Here is a 12,439-nt window from a genome sequence, read left to right on the forward strand (position 1 = left end):
CAGCAACTCTTCCTAGCAGATCTTGCCCCCAGTGAGGCAGTTGTGAGGACTGAAGGTCCCCACCTTCCCACAATTGCCTCCTCCTTTCCCAGGTGCTTCCCAAGCAATCTGAGACTCCATGGATGTGCCTGTCTCTGCTCTGCCCTTTTCATACCTCTTCTGGTCCTGGGAGATCAGTGAGGAGGGGAGATCCCCTGGCTTCTTCAGCAGCCTGCCTGATGTCTGCCTCTTGGCCTCCCTCCTCTTCAGCCTCCACTTCTGCCTCTGATTCTGGACTGCTCTCTGCTATAGACTCTCCCTGCTCATGAAACCCTGTTGCCTCTTCTCCTTCTGACACCACCTCCACCCAGTCCGCTCCCTCTTCTCCATCTGACCACTTATCATCACCCCACCACCAATTCCTTGGCTCTGAGCCTTGTTCCCTTTGGGGGTTCCCCAACTGATGCCTCTGCATCCAGCCAGTCCATTACAATATGCCACTTTGGGTACCAATCTTTGCTACCTAGAATATAAATAACTAAGTACATACATAACATTGAAAGAGGAGCTGCCTCTGTTAAACTGGGAAGGTTGAGACATATGCCTGTGCGTATGTTGCACAAGATTTTGCCATGCATTTAAATATTTAGCGCAATGTTTATTAAAAGGAGGGTGGGAGTAGGTCATGCCAGCTTCAGAAAATTGATGTTTTTCAATATCGGGGAATATTAACAAGATATTGCATCAGGCAGCTGCTTGTCATCCAGCCCACAGGAGTAGTAAATGATGTATGGGAAGTTTACAACTTGAGAGTGTTTTCTTCTTTGACCAGGCTTGGCTCCAACAGTCCATTGCCCTGTCCAATATAAGCTGTGTGCATGTTATGGCTCAGTCAGCAAAGCAGAGACCTTTTGCACAAGGAAACAATTGGATGGATCCAAATGTTCTTTTTCTCAGATGGAATCCTTCTTTCAGAGGAAGGGACTCTTTGGTTTTAACACACTGCAAGCATATGATGCCCCAAAGATTCTCAAGAGTCACTTCGGAACAGAAACCACTATATCACTTCTCCTTCAATCAAAATAGGAAGAGGCAATGTTAAAAAGTAGCCAAAGCCTACATCGATTTCCCCTCCCCAATGGCTTAAATTTTGCTTTCACTGGACCATTTTTGGAGGGGGGGGGATTTGCTTTATAGTGACTGAAAGGGTTACCTTCCTGTATTTCTTGTGGAAATATGCAACAGATAGTAAAGGGTGGGGTAGGAAAAAGAGAACTTAAAACAATCATTTGCTGCATTAAAAAAAATAAATCTATATTTTAACCCCCCCCCCTTTTATTTGAGGTGAATTGTATGTGTATCATTATTAATTTTATTGTATTTTATTATCCATTATATACTGCTCTGTTGAGAGCCCATTGGCCTGAGAATGCAGGATTAGTAATAATAATAACCATAATAATAATAATTCTATAGTTAGTATTCACAGTATTTTTCCAGCTTTAGAAACATGGAACATTTATCCCCCCCCAAAAAAAAAACCATCAAGAAAAAGCCCAGTTTCCACTGTGTGCAATAATAAACTTTATGCAAATTTATGTATTTATTCCATTTACTTCTATCCAGTTTTTCTTCCTGCAGACTCCCAAAGGGGCTTATGTAAATAATCGAATTAAAATAAAACCATAATGAAATGTCAGTAAAATATACAACTAAAACCAACAATCAGCTAGTCAAATAATAGAAAGATACAGGTAAACAATTTTAGCTGAACATGATCTACCCAGAACATAATATCCAGTGCAGCATTATATGTGTCTACTCAGAAATTAGTTCAATTGAGCTAAAATGGGGCATACTTTCAGCTCAGTGATTCAGGACTGCAGCAAAAATGCTGTGTTTAGTCCATGAAGCATGAGATGAAAATGAGAAAGGTCTTCCTCTCTCTTCTCAATAACTTGCATTGGGCTGGCCTGGCCCACAGCTCCACCGGAACCAATTTCTGTAGGAAAAGTACCACACTTATGGAAAAAGCCCAGGACCTACTGATCTTCCACCAGTGGTGTAGCGTGGGTTGTCAGCACCCGGGGCAAGGCAAGTAATTTGCGCCCCCTAACCTGTGGATTTGCGCCCCATAACCCGTGGATTTGCGCCCCCTAACCCATGGATTTGCCCTAACCCCAGATGTTGCGCCCGGTGCGGCCCGCCCCCCCTGCACCCCCCACGCTACGCCACTGTCTTCCACTAATCTTCTGCTGGCAAGGACAATGCAACAGAGCCAATTATAAGTAAAAGATGTCTGATTTTAATAAATATGGGTCTGTTTTCAAGATTTGCATTGTCTGTCAGTGGTCTGGGACCCTAAGAAACAACACACTCTAAGGAGTGAAGCTGAGGTTAGAACAAAACAATGATGTACATATCTACTCATAAGTCCTATTGACTTCAATAGGCCTTACTCCCAGGTAAGTGAGTACAGGAATATAGACCTGTATAATACTATTGTCTAATGATCCATTCAGGCATTCTACAAAAGTACTCCAGGGCTGAAACACACACACACACACACACACACACACACTCTTGTGTACACACACCATCTGGGAGCCTTAATGGCACCCCTCTTGGAGGCTTCACCTGGGACAAAATACCTGGCTAGCCCCCCCCACCCCCATAGCTGCAGCCCTGAGGTACTCCCCTGTTGTTGTTTTCTAGAGTGCCCCCTACCTTGCTATGGTAGAAGGTCTGAAATGGATAAACCTGCAAATTAGAGACTCCTGGAAACCTGAGCAGGAGCAAAACCAAATGGACCCATTTGAGCTGATTTGGAAGAGGTGAGAAATTGGAAGTATTTTTGAACTCAAAAGCTGATGTACCACGAAGACAATGGCTGTGAGTGGGATGACTTAGGGGTTCCTGAGCCCAAGGTCTTTCTTGGTGGACCCCATACTTCCTGCCCTTTCCCACCCATTTTTAAAAAAATGCCTCATTCCTTTCCTTACAGGCTCTCTGAATACATTACAAAGCACAATATGGGAGAGACCTGAGCCACCTGCCACCTCACTTTGCCCAGAGGCACCAGCAGAAGACCTCAAGTTGCGGATTAACCCATTTCAGATCTATAGATCTAGACATAGATTTTATCGTTTGCTTTGGCTCTGAGTGCAACCTGAATTATGAGGTGAATAAAGGGATATGGGTGAGGTTTTCACATGCCTGAGTTGGATTTCACTGCTCACAAGATGTCTTGAGATAGATCAACGACTCCCTAAATCTCCAAGTCATTCTGTGGGCTGGGGTGCCTCCCCATTTGCCATTTAAAATAAGGTGACTTCTGAATATTTCTTTTTCTTTCCAAAAAGCAAAACGAAGGCCACTAGGAAAATGCTCTGTGCTTGAGGGGTTGTCCACACTTCTGCACCCCTAGAAAGCTTGTGTCCTAGTGGATTTCTGCTTCCCTGCCACTTCCCTTAGGAACATCCACTCTTTACGGCTGAAACTGAGCAAACGTCAGTCTGCAGAAAACCCCATTGACCATTGCTCTGATTCAGCAGTGAAGAGCAGGTTTTCCCTAGGGGAAAGTGGCCAGGCAAGAATATGTGTGGACAAGCCCTAAGTCAGAACAGAGCAGAGAGGTTGGAGAATCTTTCATTTTGACTGACAGGTCTAGGTTTTAATCACATTGAATGATTTTCTGAGGGCACTCCAACCACAGCAATTTAGGAGAGGGATGCGCAAGTGTTTGCTTTTCGAGTGGCTGCTGTTCTTTTGTGACCCCTGTACAAGAAAGAGCCCTGGAAGAGCTCTGGGACTCATGGTATCCTCCCCAATCATTTTCTCTTTCCTTTCAAACAATAGAAAACCAAGGCTTCACTCAAATTGTTTTCATCCCGCTCTTTTTGTTATGTACTGAAGTTCTCACCCTGGGCCAGCAGGGGGATACTGTAGATAGTTTTCACTCAGGTCCACATATGCAAATAAGGGATCGAAAGTGAGGTTCAGTGATTGGATAGTTACAGAAAGTTGTTACAGTTACGTTGTACTGGAGCTCTATATAAGCAGGCTGGCTGAACCCTTCAGTTCAGTTCTGTTCTGACCTGTGAATAAAGAAGAGCTGTTTGGAGAATCGCTGTGTCGTCTGATATGTTCACCCACAACTTAACAATTTTCTTTCTGGTTCATGTTAACTTCATTGTATTCACAAACTTCCAGGAGAGTTCCATGTAAGGTAATTCCACTCAGTTCACTTGTAGGGCTTTCTGTGTGATTGATTTGTTCCTTTTTATTTTTTGTTTTCCAACAATGCCTACTCTGTTTATTATTATTTGTCCTATTTAGTTTCTCTCATTTTTCACAATCTTCTCTTCTAGTCCTTCCACCAACACTTGCTTGTGCTTATTTGATGCCTTTTATTCATTTCCATTCCACCCCCCTCCAAATTTCAGTTTGCATGTTCAAAATGTCACCTTTCTGTCTTCAGTTCTGGGGTACCTGTAATTCCACTACTTTTAATGTATTCATATTTTCTTCCTTCCCCCTCAAAAGCTCCTCTGCCCACATTCAGCTAAGCTGGATTGGCCCTGAAGTAAGCTCCAACTTTCATTGCTTACTGAGAGCTATGTAATCATTACTGTTACTCAGGACCACCTCCATCACCTACCACCAGTTTACAGACTGATCACCCATTAAGACCACTGCCATCCATGACTTGATCATGGATGGAGGACTTGACCTGGCATGTGTAACAGAGACTTGGTTGGATGAAACAGATGGGCCTGTCCTTGCCGCTGCTTGTCCACCAGGTTTCTCTTACGCACAGCAACCCAGGTCATGTGGGCGGGGAGGGGGGGTTGCAGTGATTTTTAGGAAGTCATTAGTTTGCACCAGGCATCCTATTGGGAAGACCCAGTTTTCCGAGTGCATGTTCTGGAAGTTGGGCAATAGGGGCAGTACAGGATTCCTTTTGGTGTACCGACCTCCCCGCTGCACTAAGGATTCCCTGCCCGAGCTGCTTCAGGTTGTGGTGGATGTTCTCCTGGAGACACCTAGCTTGGTTGTCCTAGGGGATTTTAACATCCATGCCGACATGACCTTACAAGGGGCCGCTCGGGACTTCGTGGAAAGCATGGCCTCCATGGGGCTGTCCCTGAATAAGTCTGGCCCAACCCATAGCCGTGGACATGCCTTGGACCTTAGTGTATCTTTCATCTTTGTTGGAAGCCGCTCAGAGTGGCTGGGGAAACCCAGCCAGATGGGCGGGGTACAAATAATAAATTATTATTATTATTATTATTATTATTATTATTATTATTATTTAAAAAAAACCTAAGATAAGTTAAGTGATTTCTATTTTACCCATCCCTGAATGGTAAGGTCTGCCCAGGTGAGAGAACCACTGCACTTGTGATTCTGAAAGTTGGCCAGTTTCATCCCCTTGGAATGGGCAAATAAACTGCAAATAGCACCCAATTCCAGCATAAAATTGAAAGTTAGATCCTTTTTTTCTTTTTGAAAAAAAAAACTTTAGAAGATTCCTTGAATGAAAATTTCTGCCTGAAATCTGGCAGGCTTAATTCAGTCGGAGAGGCTTCTTAGCCTGCAAATTTCATTCACTTCTGTGAAAAGAGAAAAAAGCCACAGTTATTTTTAGATTCTCCATTATAATCAAATGGGCTGGGGTGAACAGCGCTTCAGATTAACAGATGTGATTCAGAGTGGCATAGGCAAACTCGGCCCTCCAGATGTTTTGGGACTACAACTTCCATCATCCCTAGCTAACAGGACCAGTGGTCAGGGATGATGGGGATTGTGGTCTCAAAACATCTGGAGGGCCGAGTTTGCCTATGCCTGATTCAGACTCAAATAACAAGATGAATTGAAAAGACACAGAGTAGATTCCAAACAGATCAAGTTGCTTTTAATGCTACACATACAATATACAAGGTGAATCTTGTGGCCACCACACATATGATAGATATATCATATATCTGTCATATAGATATGATAGATATATAGGCTTAAACATCTTTAGATGTTATGACACACACACACAAATATTAATCAAATATTTGGTTATTCAGAGTAAAGGTGGTGAATTAACACCCTCAGAATGCATGAAGGAGAATTTGCATAATTTTCTTAAGTCTTGATGCGACAGAGTTGGGTAGCAGCCAAGTTTAATCCTTACAAGAATTGGGATCAGCCATTGCTTCTTCATCCCAGATTTCTAGCTGTAATCTGATACCCATAAGCACTCAACAGAGACTCAGGCTGCAATCCAGGTGCTGGCATGGAGGTGGTTAAGATGAAGCATGGGTCCCTCTGCACTGGCCTCTGCCTGTGGAGAGGAGCATTGCTGGTGAGGGGAGTGCCACTGCAGTAGAAGCCCAGCTTCGGCCGAAGCAACTGGGAGGCTACCATCTCCATGGGGGACGGGGGACAGGGGTTTAGAGGAGTCTGATCCTGTCCCCTATGCTGTGTCAACCTGGAGTGGGTGCAGCAATAACCTCTGGAAAAGCTGCCACCCCACCGTCTGGCAGGAGCTGACAGGGCTTAAGAATTGTTGTTGTTGTATTTGCACACCACCCATCTGAGCATAGCTGTCAACTTACAGATTTGAAAATAAGGGACCAGCAGCCTCGAAAATAAGGCATCAGCAGCCAAAATAAAGGATTTTCCCAGCACAGGTATGTTCAGCTTCTGAGCCCCTCCGAGCCAAAGGCAGAAAGCCCAGCCAGCAGCCAAATGAAGTCTCAAGCGGTGGTTCCCACAGCACAGCAACCCGGCAAAAGGGATGCAGCAAGGAAAACCACCGTCACCTCTCCGCTGGGAAGCGCTGAGCAAAGGCAAGTCACCAGGCACAAGGCATGCAAGCTCCACCCCCCAGTCGTTCTTAGACTTCTTATTGGGAGAGCAACGCAGCCAAGCAACACAGTTGAAGCCTCCCTCCTCCCTGGCCGGCAGGGAGGGAGGGAGAGGAGCTGCTTCCTTTGAAACCCGGGAAATTTAAGGGACATCATCAATAAGGGACAGCAGCGGGACACGGCGCTGGGATAAGGGACTTTCCCACCAAATAAGGGACGGTTGACAGCTATGCATCTGAGTGGGTTGTCCCAGCTACTCTGGACTTCGGATGCAGCAGTGACTCTACCATTTTGATAGTCCCCTGGCCAGGTTAGGAGCACTCGGCCCTCCAGTCTGTATTTCCACCTTCAGGCCAAGTCTAAATGCAGGTCTCAAGCCTTCAAGATCCAGCCCATTATTATTTTTAAAATAACCTTTCCCCCTTTTCATGCACCCACCTCCTGCTTTGAGTAACATCTCAAAGTTTGGCAAACTCAGAAGCTCACGTACTATTTTGCTTCGGTTTGGTTTGTCCTAATAACAGTACTGCCCAACTGTGACATTCAGATAATTTTTCTCTTTTTCTCTAAACCAACACAGCTACCTAAAAATATTTTTCGAATTATACGCTATCTCAACCTTTTTTCTTTTCTCTTTTGCAAACCTGATGACAAGCAACAAGTCTTTCAAGGCTGCAACCCTTCCATTTGCGACTTCAAAATGACAGAAATCATTTCCTGGTGTGATTTATAAACTGCATACAACCTATTTTGTACCTGAACCATTTCCCCCTTTCCCCAGCCAACCTCAGTTTCCATTAAGGTACATCTGCCTGCTGCATGTGCATGAGAACAATCTGATTTGCCCAAGTGGAGAAAGAGGCATGTGGTGGGTTTTTCAGTCCCTCAATGCTTCAGGAGGAAGAAGATGGTGCTTTGTTTGACACGCTGCTCTCTTATTGCCTGGACAGGGCACAGAGGCCTTCAAAGATGCTGCCAGAAAATGCAATAAGAGACCAGCAATGAGCCTTCTCTTCTCCGCCCCACCCTGCTTTATCCATCTTGTGAGTTGTAAACGATTCTGTATGGGGGAAATTGGCCTAACTGGAGACAGTATTAGTATAAATATTGCTCAGGCTTTCTGTCATTTCCTTTCAACGCCGTTCTGCAGCAAATTGAGCTTCCCGCTTTAAAGCAAGAGGCGGCGGAGATTAAAATGATAGATGCTATTTAAAGTTGCTCTAACTCTAAGACGACATAAATGCTTTGCCTATCTGCAATTCTCGTCTCTTTCGGAGAGGCAGAGCTCTGAGAGATGTGGTGCAAAGAAAAACTTCTCAGAAATGCAGAAACTTGGCTGATCTCCCCAAGGCAAGTGGTGATAGTAGTGCATGTGCGATGCGCATCCTCTGGCACAGCCACTTGTATGGCCAGTGCACAGCTAGATGGGCATTTTCTAGCAGCATTCCAAGTATGGGAGTGTCAGGACTGCAAAAGGGAGAAACTTGTAATGTGGGGAGTGGAATAGAGGCAAATAGGGATGTGGGTGGTGCTGTGGTCTAAACCACAGAGCCTATTGGGCTTGCTGATTGTAAAGCCGGCAGTTTGAATCCATGTGGCGGGGTGAGCTCCTGTTGCTCTGTCCCAGCTCCTGCCAACCTAGCAGTTTGAAAGCACACCAGTGCAAGTAGATAAATAGGTACCGCTGTGGAGGGAAGGTAAACAGCATTTCCATGTGCTCTGGCTTCTGTCACAGTGATCCATTGAGCGAGAAGCAGTTTAGCCATGCTGGCCACATGACCCGGAAAAGCTGTCTGTGGACAAACACTGGCTCCCTCGGCCTGAAAGCGGAGATGAACGCCATACCCCATAGTTGAATTTGACTGGACTTAATCGTCCAGGGGTCCTTTACCATTCACATCACCAGAGGCAACCAGCTCAATCCTGTGTATGTTTTCTTGGCAGTGAGGAAGCCCTACTAAATCCAATTCTTTTATTTCCTGCATTTATTCATTAATTTAATTAATTGATTCAATTTATACCACGCCTTTCCTCCATGGAGCTCAAGACAGCATACAGTGGTACCTCAGGTTAAGAACTTAATTCGTTCTGGAGGTCCGTTCTTAACCTGAAACTGTTCTTAACCTGAGGTGCCACTTTAGCTAATGGGGCCTCCCGCTGCTGCCGCTGCACGATTTCTGTTCTCATCCTGAAGCAAAGTTCTTAACCCGAAGTACTATTTCTGGGTTAGCGGAGTCTGTAACCTGAAGCGTCTGTAACCTGAAGTGTCTGTAACCCGAGGTACCACTGTACATAGCTCTCCCCTATTCTAGTTTTATCATCGCAACAACCCTGTGGAGTGGTTTAATTGGAGAGCTGATGGCTGGCTTAAATTAACCAAGCAAATTTCATAGCCAAGTGGGACCTTGGTCTTCCATACATGCTCCATACATTTAAAGCAACAACATCCCTGGGAATTGTATTTTGTTAAGGGTGCTGGGAATGGCAGCTCTGTGTGTGTGTGGGGGGGGAATGTTCCAGTTTCCCAGGATTTTTTGGGAGAAGTCATGTGCTCCATTTCTGGATGCCTCAGCTTTGCAGCCTATTCCTTAGTATCCCTGCTCTCCTTCCCAGCCCTGCCTTGACCTCCTGCCGGGCACCTGCCTCTGAGTTTGGTCCCATTTTGCTGGCACTCCTACTCCCAGCACCCTGAGAGGTCACAGGTTTGCATAAACTTTGCACCTGCTGATTTATAATTTAGAAAACTGTAAAGTTAGAAACAATAACCTTGATTTCAAGATAAATGCAAAGCACTGATCACGGGGAGAGTGAGATTTTTAACCGATGGGTGCCATAGAGACATTTTAGAGTGCAACTCTATGTGTCTGCTCTGAAGACAGTTCCACTGAGTTAGGTAAAGGTAAAGCGACCCATGACCATTTGGTCCAGTCGTGACCGACTCTGGGGTTGCAGCGCTCATCTCGCTTTATTGGCCAAGGGAGCCGGCGTACAGCTTCCGGGTCATGTGGCCAGCATGACTAAGCCGCTTCTGGTGAACCAGAGCAGCGCATGGAAACGCCGTTTACCTTCCCGCTGGAGCGGTACCTATTTATCTACTTGTACTTTGACGTGCTTTCAAACTGCTAGGTTGGCAGGAGCAGGGACCGAGCAACGGGAGCTCACCCCATCGCGGGGATTGGAACCGCCGACCTTCTGATCGGCAAGTCCTAGACTCTGTGGTTTAACCCACAGCACCACCCGCGTCCCTCCCTGGTAAATGTGTAAAGAATGGCTGCTTCAAACAAATAGCTAAATACACTGAGCTCCTAGGAAGGAGATCAGGACAGACATGTCTTCAGTAAGCATAAGGAGATTATTGGCTCATAAGGAAATGCATGCTTTGAAGTTAATATTTGCAAAATTCTTTGGCACTTGATGCGACTCTGCCTAGGAAGTGGCCTATTTGGTTGGTTTCTTTGCTACAGTACTATAATAAAGCCCTTGTTTACAGAAGAGAAAGTGCAACCTCTCTCCCTCCCTCTCTCTTTCTGGCACATGCAAATATGAAAGGCATGGGCAGGTGTGTGGGCTGTCAATCTACGGTCTTCGGGATTCATGGAAGCATAAACCTGCTCTCCTTGAGACGACTGTTTGAGGAGGGCCAGCTGTTTTCACATGCTTTTCACTCTGAGCGGAGAGGGGAAATCCCCCTTGGGCAGAAACTTTCTGCATGTCAGCTCAAGCTGATGATGGATTGCCCTGTGAGCTGGAGGGAAGTTGTTCAGCTGTGGGAAGAATGTTTGGGTGTGTGTGTGTGTGTGTGTGTGTGTGTGTGTGAGAGAGAGAGAGAGAGAGAGAGAGAGAGAGAGAGAGAGAGAGAGAGACCGCACATGGAACAAAATCCTCTTTTGCTGTAAAGTGACTGTTTCAAAATGAGGACAGGATTGTAAAAGCCAGGGGCTGACAGCAAGATGGAGCTAGTCCACTGTGAGGTAAGCGCTCTGGATGGGGAGAAAGGGAAGCGGTATGGCAGGAGAACCCAGAGGGCATCATTATTATTATTATTATTATTATTATTATTATTATTATTACTACAATGGAACCTCAGGTTAAGTACTTAATTCGTTCCAGAGGTCCGTTCTTAACCTGAAACTGTTCTTAACCTGAAGCACCACTTTAGCTAATGGGGCCTCCTGCTGCTGCCACACCACCGGAGTACAATTTCTGTTCTCATCCTGAAGCAAAGTTCTTAACCTGAAGCACTATTTCTGGCTTAGCGGAGTATGTAGCAGAGTATGAAGCGTATGTAACCCGAGGTACCACTGTATTAGCTTCCAACACATATGAAAACACAATAAAACATTACACATTAAAAAGATTCCCTATACAGGGCTGCCTTCAGATGTCTTCTAAAGGTTATAGTATTACTCATCTCCTTGACACCTGATGGGAGCATGTTCCACAGGGTGGGTGCCACTACCAAGAAGGCTCCCTGTTCCCTGTAGCAGAGGGACTGGCCCCTAGAGTAGGGTTACCAGATGTCCCCGGTTCCCAGGGACAATCCCCGGATTTGCAAATCTGTCCCTGGACAAATTCCATCCCCGGAATGTACCCAGATTTGCAAATCTGTCCCTGGGAAATGTGGCAGCGGCAGCCTCAGCAGCCCGGAGCCAGCCTGGTAGTGCAGTTGGCTCTGGCTGGCTTCAGGAGCTGCTTGCTGCTGTGGCACCCGCCATTTTTCCTCGCCGGAAGTCCCCATATGATGTGTATTGTGTGCATAGGATGTGTCTTGTGTGATCTCCTGCCCCCTTCCCCCTTTGTTTTGACTGATCGGGGGAGGCTCGGGAGTCGCGGGTGGGTGGGCGGCCGTTGCCCAGTTTTTAAAAAACTTTGCCTATTTATGTTTCACAGGGTGGGAAAGAAGGGCTTTGCACCTTTGTATAATATGCATGTATGCTTGGGCCCAGGGTCTTTTGCCTCACCATCCCTACTACTGACTCCCTGTTGCTACTCAGCTTTCAAAAAAAAAAAAGTGTCCCCGGATTCATTGAAAAAAATCTGGTAACCATACCCTAGAGGGAGGTACGTGTGGCTATGCAGTCAATGCTCCTATGGCTATGTGGATTGCCATCGGTTAGACCAGCGCTCCCCTACCTGGTGCAGGGCCTTTTTTGCAGTGGCTCCCTGTTTGTGGAATGCTCTCCCTGGCACCTTCGTGCGTCTGGCACCTTCATTAGGCAAAAACTTTCCTCTTCAACCAAGTCCTTGGCTGATTAATATTCTACAGCCTTTTGAATGTGTTTGTGGGAGGCAGGGGTTATTGTATTGCTCATCTTGTTTTAACTGTTTATTTGTGCGTTCACCTTATATTTTTATCTTGTAAACAGTCTTGAAATCTTATGGCAAATGAATGAATGAATTGCACTGTAATCCTTTTGGGGTGTGCAGGTGGCGCTGTGGGTTAAACCACAGAGCCTAGGACTTGCCGATCAGTCATGCTGGTCACGTGGCCCGGAAGCCATACGCCGGCTCCCTCGGCCAATAAAGCGAGATGAGTGCCACAACCCCAGAGTCGGTCACGACTGGACCTAATGGTCAGGGGTCCCTTTACCTTTACC

The sequence above is a fragment of the Podarcis filfolensis genome, assembly GCF_964270895.1.
Source record: "Podarcis filfolensis genome assembly, chromosome: 2".
Lineage (NCBI taxonomy): Eukaryota > Metazoa > Chordata > Lepidosauria > Squamata > Lacertidae > Podarcis > Podarcis filfolensis.